Genomic DNA, 15245 nt, shown 5'->3' with positions numbered 1-15245 from the left:
AGAGAATGGATATAAAACAGTACACAGAAGTCTGTGCTCTCATTGGACGATGTAATAGGGAATGCCGTGGGGTTCTGTATTAGCACTGTTGCTCTTTCTACTATGATATCAATTATATAGATACTGGTATCAGGAATGTGCTTTTACACACAATTCCAAAATAAGAGGATGAACATACTATACAGAAGATGCAAATAAGAAATAGATACAATCCAAGACTTTGCAAACATCTGGCAGATCATATTTGAGGTAGACAAATGGAGAATACTGTAAGCAGGCAGCAAAGACAAATGAAGGATTTACAATGGGAACAGCATTAATTATTTCAAATGATTAAAGTCAATAGTAGAACACAAACCGCAAGTGGAAGGGGAAACTACATGGAAATGTATTTAACTGGACACCAAGAACAGGAGTCATTTCTTTATGCAAAAGGTTGTTGGAGTATGAACACCCTACCAGACATGTAATTGAAGCCTATATCCGGGCTTGCTTGAAGAAACGACTGGGTGAGATTCTCAGATCAATTAGCTACTAATTACCAAATGGGCTTGAGTGGCTAAATAGCCTCCTCCTGTTTATAACTGTTCTTATGTTATTACACGTAGTGAGGTGCATAGGGTAAGAAACTGTTTGCTGTTTTGAAGCATTGTGAGCAACTGTCAGAATGACGAGGTTTTTGGATTTCAAAAGCTTCAACCCGATTAAAACAGGAACGTTAACAAAATTAGGTTTCTACTTTAACATCCATACATTCATTGTCTAACCACTTTATCCAGTGCAGGGTCACAGGGGAGCTGGAGTACATCCTGAGAAGCAACGGGCTCACGGCAGGATACACCCTGGACAGCACGCCATCCATCACAGTGCACACACAGACACGCACACACTCACACCAGGGCCAATTTTCCCTGTAGCCAATGAACCCACTAGCATGTCTTTGGACTGTGGGAGGAAACCGGAACATCTGGATGAAACCAATGCGGACACAGGGAGAACTTACCATTGAATTCCTAGAAAGCAGAAAGCAGCACAGGAATTGAACCCACATTTTTTTAATCCAAATTTACAGCAGTGCACGTTTTATTCATTTCTTGTTTTGGACATACCCTAGGGTTTTTACAAGGTAGACTAGAAGTATCTATTTGTATATTCTTGACATATTTTTATTTAATTGATGTTTACAAAATAACTCCTAGTATCATGCTTATTAATGAGTTCACCAAGGTTTATGTAAATTAAGGTCTTTTCAGTATATAAAAGTTAACAAAGGTCATCCTTGCATTTCTTGAAGGCCACTTTCACAGCATGGTTCATTGATCTCTGCCATGATTACCAGTATGAAAAGTACCTTCAGTCAGTTTGTGGTCCTGAATGCTCTAAACTTCTACTTGTTTCCTCAGGATTGTAGATCAACGAGTGATCCCTGAGATTCTATGTATTATAGTTTGAGTTCCTGAAAGTAAATATCATATCAGAGACTAAAGAGTGAAGGCTGGCATGTCCATTAACAAACAAGCTGAAAACGTCCCAACTCTTTCCTGGAGACCTGGAGCTATTTCATGAAACACACAAAAGTTATTATCTGGGTATCCAAAATACTAGAGTAGGAGTTTCCTGAATGACGTAATTGTATAAATTGTTTTATCTCCAGATATCTGCTCATTGACCATTCAAACCACTCTCTAGGACCAAGGCTGAACACCCCCTATTTACTATTGTATTAAACTCACAACTGAAGCTGTTCAGCATTCTCATGGAAATGTACCTTACGAACCAGTAGGTGGCATTATAGCTCTTCGCTTGCTCTTTTTAAAACGAGAGACAAAATACATTTGCTGGTGGATCGAAATCTTTGATGTCTGGTGCCTGCTTAATCTGGGCTCCCTAGCAGACTGAACCACCTGTGAACATCTGCCAGTAGATCCTAGTGATATACCAGTGTAACACTACCTTCTCTCCCAGTTCCCTGAGCATAAATTGATCTAATCAATTGAACTCTTTAGCCACTGCCAAGAATTTCTGCTTAATGGAAAGCGGCTTGCCATTGTGTCATTTGTGCCTGTCTAACTTTACTAACCCTGGAACTCCCCCTCTTTATCGCAGGGTGTTGCTAGACTTATAATAGCCATACAGTCTTCCTAGATATTGAGCTGGTCCTCTTTAACAGCTTTTATTGTTTTATTAACATTGTAAGAGTCTGAAGAGACAGAGCGATGGTACTGTATGTGATATTCCTAGCCACACAGAAGAAATGATCCCAGGTTCCAAAAGTTGTGAAACATGTGTGAAATGTTGTTGTAGTTTATTCCTGTTCTTTCTTGTTTCTGTCATTTTTCATAATTTCTTACTGAGCCTACCACCCCAACCCCTATAATAAAAATAGCACAAAACATGGAAACACAGGGTCACCAATATCGATTTTAAGGGCAGGGAATGATAATAAAAGTAAATGATGAGGAAAACAATCATCTCCATTTTGATAGTGTTTGTTTCCGAAGTAAATACAGTAACGTTTACATACAATTGTACTAGAAATGTTTAACCATAACATGTTTAAACAACCTCAAGTTTAATTTCAAGTAAAACTCTTGAAAATACTGTAAATGATAATAAAAGAACATATACTTAAAATTAAATTTGCTTTTTTTATTTTTAAAGCTTCGTTTTAATACATTTGTACCTTCGCAATTTAGATTAAAAAGTATATGGAAATTATATTTAAATTGAAAAAAAATGTTAATTTTGCACAGAGGTAAAATTTTGTGGGATTTGCTAAGTAAAAGCAAAATACACTACAAAATTTGAAGAAGTTATTATAATAACTTCCTCTTTCTGTTTAGAGGTTGCATATTTTTTTTTGCTTCAATTATGTGTGAAAAGATTGCTCTTCAATAAGGACATTGCCCTAATGAACCGAGTTTACTCATCCCACACCCAAAGAATTTGCAAATTCATTGCTTTAAAAATGCAGTGCTACTCAATGTTTTAATTCTGTTAACTTCATGTGTAACTGCGTTTAGTTAAAATTAAATTTAATTAAAAGTAGCTCAATTGTTTTAATTTCCATCTAAGTAAAACAGATATCTTTTTAAAAGTCAACAGAGATTGAAACTGCACATTTGAAATACAGTGGGTAAAATGGTTATTAATTATGTACATGACACTCAAAGTATGTGAGTTGAGACTGCTGTGTTAACAGGCCACTCCTTTTGGAATCATTGCTTTTTGACTATGACCTCTTGTTAAGCAAAAGGAGTTCCAAACAGGCAAAAAATGACCTCATTCAGAGTAGAAACTCATACATTAACTTACTCCTGCTGTGCTTTTGTTTTTCTTTCGAGCTATCCAGAATCAGAACTCAGCAACATCTTTTAATAAGTCCTGCTTCCGAACCGGATGGAAAGCCATTGAACCACCCACTCACTGCATGCCAGTCAATCCAGAGCACTTCCAAGGGTTTTTGCAGCGCACAGTGGGTCAGAACGCTTGCAGCTGTGACAAATGAACGTTCAGTCTCATCATCTGAATGAAATTAGTAAAAGGCAGGATTATTAAATTTAAAAGATATCATGGAAAATCGGTTGACTGTATTCAAATAGATGATAAATGGAAAATAACATGCATACCTGTCGATGTCAAACAGGAAAGTCATCATTCTGTTTGACCTCATATCTTCGAATATGTTGCATTTTAGATTTTGTGTTTCATTACTAGTGCTATTCTACTGCTGAGAAAGGGTGTAGTCTATAAGGGTACGCATAGCAAAATCTTTTGCACCATCATCACAATCTCATACACCTATACACTCATACACTCATACATCAAGACAGATGAAGGCTATTTTGGTATTAATCTCAGCTACTACAGAAAGGACAAAATAAATGTAAAAATGGCCTTTTGTTCTGACATTTATACACTGCTAAAGATTACATTTTTTTGTCAATTTGCCATTGTCCTTAAGAGAACAAAGCATAACTCACAATGACAACCTAGTCACCCATTTATATACTTAAGCACTTATTGGAGCAACTTGAATGAGGTACCTTGCTCACCAGCACAACAGTAATGTTTCACTTTAGGTCTGAATATACAAACTGATAGGTGGTGTTTCTGTCCATTACACCACACTGCTACAATGAAACATTTTCACTTAAAAGCTGAGACAATCAAAGTATATTACACGTGAAAGTGATTTTAACATTATTTAAATATAATTGGGGGCACAACAGGAACATAGAGAATGTAAAAAATAAGTGAAATGTGCACAAACTAATATGTGCACTACCCACATTTTCCGGAAAGAACCGGATAAGAAGCTTTTCTCCTTTGATATGGAGGTTTAATAGCTCCTTTATGAGTCATCACCTCTGCAGGCAGTTCTTGAAAAAACAAGTTTTACAAACCAGAGCTAAGGAATGAATAGAAATCTGGGGAAGGTTGGCTATATAATGATCTACTCAGCAACTGCAAAAGAGTATAATTAATGAAATAAGAGTGAAATAATAGCTCATTTTGTTAAAGCGTTTAGGCAATGCGAGACAAATGTGGAGAAGAACACAGAGATAGAAGCGACTAGTTTGTCAAAGACAATCTCAGCTGAATTCTTAGCTTAATTGCCAAGGCTGAATTTGCATGACATTTTGAAAGTGATTGAAAATAAAAGAAAATAATACAAAATTATTTTTTTATTTAATGTTAGCAAATTATTTGGAATATATATAGGGGTACATAAGGTGGAGCTAATTTCACACCATTTTTACTGTTTTGCAAGGTTTGCTTGCATGTCATCACTCCTAATCCTAATACCTGTCCTATAATATGTGCATTTTGTACTTGTAGCCATGTGGCCCCACTAAGAATTATTTAATTCAAGACAGTCATGCTGTGTGAGCAGAGTAACAAGACAATACATACAGTGTAGCTGAAGTGTTTTGGATACAATTTACTGAAAACCTCAAGAACCAACTGGATAAGATCCTTGGAACACATTAGCTGTTATAAACCAAATAATCTTGATGGGCTGAATGTCCTCTCCTCATTTGCCACCTTTCCTAATGTTCAGCCCATGGTTTCTGCTATTATAGGATCTCTCACTATTATTGACACAGGTTGGTCTGGGTGGGAAGAAAACAAATTGTTCGTTTTGCAATCTTTAATTTACAGTGATCAGAATCTTCAAAAACATCATCACAACTCAAGATAAACAAAACACTGACAGTTAATATGAAGTGAGGCAGCAGCTAAATAAATCTGAGTCATTTCCAGGTGTTTACTATCTAAATATGTATAAAGCTGAAAAGCAACAGATCAACAGAACAGATCAATAATGATTAACTGCTATCTTAAAATAAACTGGCAATCATATCTGTTTAAGACAAAATTATTGTTGCATAAAGAGGAAAAAACACTGAGTGAAAGAGGTGAACAAAACGTCTTAAACTTAAGACCGTAGTACGGTATATATTTTAAATGTTATTTGGGATTAAAGATAATATTTAAAAGTAAACTCCACCATACTTTCCAAATACACTTAAAATACTACAGCTCTTTATATTTCAAGTGACATTAAAAATAAAGCACAGGTAAGCAATTGTCATTTTCCCATTGTGTGACTGTTTTTGTATTAAATTTTCACGTTTTCAGGTCATTGATTGCTTCAGACCTGTATTGTTTCGGTGCTCTCTCCCCTGGAAATTCTCAAGATTCAGGTTTGTCCTCCCTTTGAACTGGTAACTCATAACTACTTAATTTTTTTTAACTTTCTGGACAAAAATGTTAGAGCTGGTGTACATCATGATTATTTTAACTTAAATAATCGAAAACTGGTCACGTCAGCGAGAAATACATTCGTATTGCTCTAACGTCAATAAGTAAAACTGCGAAAAAGAGGTGTTATCCATTTCATTGATTGACGTTAAGTCATTAATATCTGAGATGGCAGATATCAAAGTCAGAAAAACACGCGGCACTTGAAGCCCGTGCTTGCCGAAAAACACTGGTTTACAGCATACAAAGTGAAGTGTTGATTCAGGCAGTTAACTTTAATTTAAATACTGTAGGTCTCACACACACAGAACGTAGATGGACACATTTGAGCTAATCGCATTCGACAAGCGACTGAATGATATACACATTTCATAATAATAAAATGAACAGCAAGGAACTGATTTTAATGAAGCTACCTCGGGTTTAATGTCTTGGGCGCTTGAATCGGATGTCTTCTCCTACATCCTAGGCTGTACTTTTTACCACCAAATTAAACTGTAATGTACTGGGTTTGCATTCCACAATAATTAACTGCATGTGTTTTACTAACTTGTTGTGTGATAAATCCAGATTCATCCAGTTGGGTTCAGAGCTGTCCAGTGCATTGTTAATATAAATTAATAATAATAAACCTCTATAATAGATGTTCAACATTAAAATAATGATCAAAACATCTTTCTTATTTTATGAAATTAAGAGGCTGAAATTGGCATCTCCTATTCCTGACATTTATAGACATAGAAGACAGAGGAGATGGATATCATGCATTCATCCTTATGCTTATATCGGAAGCCTAATAGCGCTAGGCAGGACTAAAGCATGGAGGTACCGACACTGTAGGACACATACGAGCACACGAGACTATATACATTTAAACAGACCAAAAGCCAGTCAGTATGTCTTTGCAAGGAGGGAAACACAAAGAGGGCATGTAAACTCCACACGCAAGGACCAACAATTTTGAATCCAGACTGGACCTAAGAAATGTGAACATAACCGCCACTTCACCGTCCAGCGCACTGTGTCAGTATAAAGAGGGCGGTATTTTTGAAGCACGTTTGTGACAGATTGTTTACTATATTCTAAATAGATACTTTAGCTCAAAAACCTCTATATGTACAAAAGGTAAAAGGTTTAAGTACCGAATTACTTGTGCAGGAGCGCAGTTGTAAAATGTCCAGTGATATATAATATAATTTTAGAAGCCACTGAACCAGAACTATATACGTATATCTTCGTTATACGATTCTATTATGTATTAAACTGCTTATCACCATAAACAGAGCACGATTCTCAAAATGATCTTTAAAGTCTGGTTTATGCAATGGAATATCTTTAATTCACTTCACTTCTATCCAAATTGCGCTGGGTAGAGGTATGTGCTAGCTGTCGCAGTGAGGAACATACACAGGTTCAAGATCAAACAGGTTCAATTAAATTATAGAAGGGAAAAACGTAGGTAAACTTTAACAGCGGACGATTTTAGCGTCAGTGTGAAATGAATTAGGACTGCAGTTGAAGGTTGGAAAAACCCTTATTGCAACATGAGTTGTGATATGCTAATCGCACGGTGGAAAATGAATTGTGTATTAGAGGAATATGGAATGCGTTAATCCACTGAGAATAGGAATAGTTTAACAACAGCTGCACGACTTTCAGATTCTCTTATCTGGATTCTCAGACAATGGATTGGCGTCACTAGGTTACCGGCCTTGACGCTTTTGCTGTCTCTTCTTAAAGTGGAGGTTGCGGTTTTCCAATTACCAAAGGCAGCCTTAAAGTCCCCTCCTAGCTTTGGAAAAAAAAAACCTATATATTGCCTATGAATTTAGCAATGTAAATGCACGTTGTCTTTGCTGCTTAAAGTTACACAATCACGTAAAAAACACTGATCCATATTAGAAAAATGTCCCATGGGGACCCTCTGTCTTTTGGTTTTTGCTGCAGCAGAGTTCTTACTTGTAGTTCACTGATTTCAATTTCCGATCTGTGACATATTTTACTTTTGGTCTGAGCTCTTCACATGCTGATTGAGATTTAGAATTGCTATCAACTCAGGTCGAATTGCTGAGGTCCATTTGGAAGTGCACCACACTGGGCTGGCATTAGATACAGTACTTGACGCCAAAGCTTTTACAATAAACAATTTGTTTAAGAAAAGTTTTTTTTTTAGTTTAATGTATTTTTGCTTGTGCAAACCCATTGTAATTTTGAGTGGGAGTACCATATATACTATAGAATACATCCATAATTCTAGAAAAAAATGGTCAAAACCATTCTTAATTGACTACTTTCCTACAGATCTTGACTCATATTAAACTCATATTTTGCATATATTTTTACCCATTTATACAGCTATATCCATAAAATTGTTTTGCAGTGGATAAAGCATAAATAATTTAAAAGAAATTGATAAAGATATAAAAAATTGATTGTAAAATAAATTGATTATTATTATTTCATGTGTGTGGAAAATGGCATTTGACAAATTCAGGTACTCAGTACTCTGTATGTGTAATTTGCAAAAAGGACTTAAAAGATGAGAGAACATTTATGGAAACTGTTTCAAACCAAAAGTAGCACAACATTTGTGAAAGACTACATATTTTTATCCTTTAAGCATCCATGCAAAATAATCACTCGAGAGTACTGAAAGAGCATTATTATGCTGTTTTTTTCCCACTGTATTGTAGTTCAGTGTACAGGACTATGCAAATCTCCATTTGAACATTGCTGAAATAGTAAATGAGTCCCTGTATTGTGCCTCTTTCCTGTTTGACAGTAGTTACTGCATTGTCATTTGACTGTGATATCATGGCAACACAGGCAGACGTCTAACTAGGTATCAGCATGTCTGGGAGAAACATACCATGATGTCAAAGTGACATAAGCAGCACTGTACTGAGCGATTAAGAAATGTGGGCTGGGCTTTTTGGTACTCAGCTGTTCAAAGCCTAACTGTCATGTATGTGTGAAAAGACACAAATAACATGTCGGTAACAAGGTTCTGTGACTCGAGTCAGTAGTTTCCAGTGCTGGCCCCATGGGTACCCTCTGTCGTTTGTTTGTTTTTTGGTCTGAGCTCTTCACATGCTGATTGAGATTTAGAATTGCTATCAACTCAGGTCGAATTGAGGTTCATTTGGAAGTGCAGCACACTGGGCTGGTTTACAACAAGGCAGCTGTTTCACACTAATACTGTAGTTCATTGCAAAGCACAAAAGGTCAAAGAGGGTGGAATTACTGAGTGATATGAAGAGAAGAGACAGAAATATAGGTAGTTCAGAGAGCCTACACTGGGATGTGATTATTCTACTGGGACCAGTCAGTGTGCTTTTTAGCATATTATTTTAAATAGAGTGATGGGATATTGGATAATACAAAGGAGTCATTTAAAAGATTCATCTGAAGGAAAGTATTATTAACCATGCAAATCTAGTTGTAACTGACATCTTATTTCTGAGGAGATCAGGCTTGAAGTTGCTTGCTCTTAACTGGGCAGACGGGAGAAATAAACACCCCCTTGAACGTCACAAAAAATTCCCCACATCACTGTCTCACTGTGTTCTGGCACTCCTCTGAACTATATGGAGGCTAACCACCTTTTACTGAACTGCCCTGCACTGCTGCCTCTAGATATGCAGTAGCTGACCTGTGAGAGGTGTTCTCAGGCTACTGCAGCATGTCTGCACATGTTCAGGACTCCTTTTTTTACCTTAATAATTTTAACCTTTTCCAGTTTGCACAATACATTTAGTTGATCCTATCTGGTAAAGCCCCTGAAGCAAACTATAAAAGAAGGAATTCAAGACTCAGCTAAGTGCACCTCTAGCATTTACCTTAATTGAAAGTTTACAGCCCATCATCTCACTCACAATGTGTCAAAGAGATCAAGTCACTCTTAAAACCTGAAAAGGCTAGGTATAGCTTTCAAAGCCTAACCAAGAACTTGATCTTGGTCTGGAATCCTTGAAACCTTCCTTCTCTTTTAATGATCTTGCTCTCTTCTCTACTAAGTACTGTATTCCTCCTCCCTTTCCTCTCCTCCTCTCTTTCCTGTTTATTTCTTTCCTAACACTGTTTGTTCTTGTTGTTACTTTGTATCTTGATCTGACAATATTCTGTACTGTTTTTCAAACCGTAGGAATAACGCCTTAAGTAAATAAGCACTGACAGTTTATAATTGTCTACCTTTGGAAAAAAGACACGTCTTTCAGAAAGGACTGCTCTTGAGTTTCAAAGTCCCATTTTTTTGCCTCACATTTTTCAATGTACAGGGCCATTAACATATTGCAGTAGCATGAGTAATCTCTTATCTGCCATTTGCATGTACAGGAATTTGTAACATCTATTTGTTTTGTGAATCACTGTCATGTTAGGCAATGTGAATTGTAAGGAAAGGATTTTAGAAAGGAGTTCTTGGGCTCACTTTTCAGTTTTCACAACTTCTTTAACAAGCTGCAACTGTCCCTAAACAAAGTGTACGAAGAGCTGAAGGTGAGCTACCACATTTCATGGTGCACTGTGAGGGTGAGTTAATGGAAATAGTCCAAATTCCACACACATTAGCAAGCTCTCAGTGTCACATTCCTTTTTCAATGCGCCGGAGACGCTAATTTTTTCGCATGTTACATTTTTTCACATTACTGAGAGAATCATGTTCCTGTGCAAAAAAAAATGTTGTTTCAAATATTATCTGTGAATTAAATATTTATTGCTGTTTATTTGGATGAAAGATTCATTAAACCTCAAGTTAGTTCGAGTTTATACTAATACTAATACATATTACACTGAATAAATCTCATAATATCACAGTCAATGACAAACATTATCTGGAATTTTTCAAAACTACAGTCCTTCTACTCAAACACTTCACAATTAATAGAACATTGTAGTCATTGTAGTCTGCATAATGTATGACTCATTTAGCCTTAAGCGGTAACAACTCAAAGCATATACCCAACCCTTGCACGAGCTCTAGAAGAAGGGTGGAATCTGTGAATGAATGGAGAGATTATGTTACCGTTGAATGCTGGGGGAATGCTGGGATCAAAGGGTACAAACACTTTTGTTAGCTAGGTAGAATGCTTATTTACCACCTCTACTGGCTTGATCTCTAAATACTACAAGCAATTTACTGATGAAGATGATGGTGACTCCACCAGCTTTAGCAATCACTACAGGAATTTCTGTCACTTCATCAATTCTCATACATCTCTCAAATTCATGTTAATGTACTGTATCTTCTACCATTCTTCCTTTGCTTGACAAGATCCTATTAAGTATGTGGAGCTGAAAACCTCTATGTATTACAAACCCCTGATTCACACAGAACCCTGTTTTACGGCTCCCTCTGTCTCAACCATTTTAAAAACCCTCTTTCTTTCACTCACTTTATAGTTTATGCCGCAATTAGACTGACTTCCAAAACCAAACACTTAAAATGTGGTCTTTTCTAACCCCTGTCAGTTATCCTTTGTGGATTGTTTGAAGTGCTGACAGGGCCCTAACCTTAAAAAATGTTCTATTAACTTGAGCAACACAGAAAAAAAAAAGAATTGGATGACTATTTCAGGGAACAAGGTCAGGGCACTGAGGATCAAAGATGTCTCCAAATTGATAGTCCTTTTTACCTCTTCCATTTCTATTTACACTGGCCTTTCAGTCTCTGTCACCTCAGAGGGAGTCAAAGGCTAATATTCCTGCTGAGCAGACTCTGAAAAGACATCATTGGAAGCTACAATGATCCTTACACGTCATTCACACATATCCCAGCACTCAGTGATTGACTTATCTCTTTCCAATCTCTCCTTTCATTTACAGATTAATGTAATTGCCCAGATTTCCATTTCTTTAGCTCCCCTTTTGCATTCTCCCACCTATTCACATATTTTCTTTTGTCTTCCCTACCACATCCCTATGCCTCTTATTCCTGCTTTGTCCCTCTGCCATCTACAGCAATGAAAACCACTCAGCAGCCAAAACATTGCATTCGTCTCTCTTTTTAAATGATTTCATTGTGGATTTAACCCCTTTCTTGCTCCTCGGTAAACTAATGCTGTCAGTGCTTTCCATCTGTTTCTGTGCACACTTTTCAGGAATGATCAAACACATGGAGAAAATAAAACCTAACGGGCTCTATTTGCAATACAAATCTGGATATTTAACACTTCCAGAGGTCATTAACGAGCACTTGTAAGATGTTTGGAGTGTAAACACTACTGATTTCAGAAAACATTTCTTCTGTTGGGAGGTTAGAGTGGCTGATGAAAATCTAAACAAAACAGCAGAGAATTCGAAGACACACTGTATCAAATAAGAAGCATGATTTCTGATATACCCCATCTATTCTTGGTGTCGTGTTTCAAAGGAAGACGCTAACAACATGACTCAGGTGAAAACAGCACACTTCGCAGTACTGAACAAGTATTACTGGGACCAGAGGGCATTTTTTCTATCTGTACTCAAAGAAATCAGGTGTGCCATTCATGGATTGTTGTATAACATATTTTATCTGTTACTTCGAACAGAGTTTTGCTTTTTAACATGGCTCAACTGGAGAAGTGCAAAAGAAGGAACCATCTTTGAGAAACTAAGAATCACAAAACTAAACCATGTAATTACAGATATATTCACAGGTCTTCATTCAATTACATGTAAAACATGGTGACAACTGATTAGTGGTAAACTATAAACTAGATTATGATGAGATCTAGCATCCTATAGAGTCAACATAGCTTTAGATAAAGTTTATATTACTAGAATCTTTACCAAACAAGAAAGGTAAGCCTTATTCCTTATTTAATATATTGTAATTTCATATAGTTTAATTACAACATATCTTTTAGATAAAACTTATGATTTTTGTTTGTTAAAAAACACTTTAAAAGTGCTTTTAAACATTTCACCTAATTCATGCAGTGATATAGGAATATGAATTTATGCATTAATTATTTAAACTCGATAACACATGTATTATGGGACCACTTAAATGTCTATACAACAACAGTATGTACACTATATCCTATAATCACTAGAGATGTGCATTCACCTCCATGGATATGGTACAAACAGCCATAGAGTGATATCACCGGTATTTTGTTTCAATGGGACAGACAATTGCACAATATCCTCTAACCGATTACATCAGAAGGTTGGCATCCACTACTTTAAACAATGTCTGTTCAGGCCGGGGTCTGTGAAAGGGATGTAAGGTTGGTGTTTCCAGGACAATGAAAAAATAGAAGACAAGATCAAGGATTCAGTCTCCTTTTAAATAATCTGATTATTCCACTTTTGATAGTTCCAAGGCTTGGCACCCTTTATACCAGGTCATTTCTTCACCCTTTGGCACTTAAAACTGGCAGAGTGGTCAGTTTGAAACCTAGGCCAACCATCTGTAAATGTAAATTATGTAATTGTAGCAAAACCTTTGTTGACCAAAAAATCAATTCGATTTATCTCCAAGTCTTCTTGTTTCTAAGGTCAGTATTAATTGAACTTTTTCACTGTACCTTCTTGGGACATGCCTTTTGCTGGCACAGTACGACACCCCTTTTAGTGGCTTCACTTTACTTTCTAGAGCCTGTGTGCTATTTTTAGCCCTGCCTTGCAGCCGTGAGATAATATTTGCCAATTTTATGGCTTGTTGATTCTTTCTAGTTTACTTGGTTCATGTAGGGCCACCACAAAGTATTTACTTTTAAAACAGATTTCTCTTTTTATCACCTTATGCATTCATCAGTTTTTGCACCCAGTTTGAAGGACCAATTGTATCATTAATGCTACAAATTAGGAGCTGATAACTCCCTCACAGTTGATGTGACCAGCACATTTGCTCATGACATTATCATCAACTATACAGCTTTCAAAGCATTCTTGCTTGGAACCCTAAAATGTTGATCTACAAACCCATCTGACAATTAGAGGGTTTGTATATCATTTTTGGCAAACAGAATGATGAGAACTAAACAAGTACTAAAACAGGTTAAATTTAAAAAATTAAAAATGTGACAATTATTGGGGGATTTCAGTCATAATAATGGGCTTACAGGTTTGAAGAAAAAAGGCAATTGAGTATGCTACCAGTGAGAGATGTTTTATCAATAATAATAATAATGTAACGCTTACGGCCGACAGGTACTGTGTAAGAGCCGGCGTACCAGAGCAGGTGACGTCACCGCCCTTCCCTGTGATAGCAGGACTACAGCTACTGGGCTGTAGAGAGATCTCTCTTTAGCTCACGGGGTTGGGTCGCTGCAGAGAGACGCGGAAGTCCCGGGTTCGAGCCACCTATACTTTGGGCCGACCTGATGCGGCAAGGGCGCCCGCCTGAGCCCCCGTTGCGTTACAATAATAACACCAAAAATAATAATAATAATAATGTCTTTTGCCTATTATACTGTTTTCGTATGTGAACACAAAATACTAAAGAAAATTGTTTTACTACACTTGATTTTAATATGATAAATGATTTTATAAACACAGATTTATTGTGGGGACTGTTTCCCTCCCCAGATACAAAATACCTGTTCATTGCAAAGTTGTGAAACACAGCTTTTAGCACTCAAAATAGTCAGTAAAATATTCACATGAAAAAAAAACTGTCTCAAATATAATTTGCTCTGAATAAAAACACTATCCAGATACATTTATTAATAATTTAGTTGAATTCTTCAGATGTGGTATTTCAAGATGAAATCTTCAATGTGGACCTCTGGGAAAAGCCTCCTAAAAGTCTATCTTAATTTGTTGCCTTACGTCGCACCTAGAATACGTGTATAAGTTATTTAAATACTACCTCTAATTTTACTAATGATGAGTGGCCCGGGAGTGTAACTACATAATCCTCCACTTCGGCCATTAAAGAGTTTTGACTCTATTGCTTTGCATACATTTACTGTTAAACATCTATATAGGTTACATTTTCATGGTTTTACACATTCTTCATTTCGAGAGTGGATGAGAAATTGCTTGTTTTCAGTTTAGCGTAATGCCTTGTTTTTTTTTAATACTAAACATAATAGTCGTTTGATTGCTAGCTTCCTTAAGGAATAAAAGATCCTGTGTACTGTGACATTTGCTTGTTTTCAGTAACGCTAGCTCCTGTGGTAGTAAGCTGTTTCCCCCTGGGTATGTTTGTGTAAACTATTTCAGTCTGATAGTTTTTGTTATGCACAAATAAATTAGTTCCTGAATATGGCCACACTTTTCAAGTCCTCAAGTTACTTAAACTTGCCCTGTTGTTGCATTGTCGAACTTCCTATTTTCTTTCCTAAATGGGAAAAAAGTACACCCCACCCCAACAAAAAACACAAACACAGAAACTGTAAACTTATGTTGATGTTTTGCATTTTCTGAACTTGATCTTCTTCAATGTGTCAGAAATATTCCTGAAAAACAACTAAGTATGCTCAATCAGCGCTTTTTAAGTATGCAGCAGTTTTGGGGGCAGATATTGGTTAGCATTTTAGCAT

Source organism: Atractosteus spatula, chromosome 2, assembly GCF_055471065.1.
Source record: "Atractosteus spatula isolate fAtrSpa1 chromosome 2, fAtrSpa1.hap1, whole genome shotgun sequence".
Classification (NCBI taxonomy): Eukaryota; Metazoa; Chordata; class Actinopteri; order Semionotiformes; family Lepisosteidae; genus Atractosteus; species Atractosteus spatula.
This window is presented reverse-complemented; position numbering follows the sequence as displayed.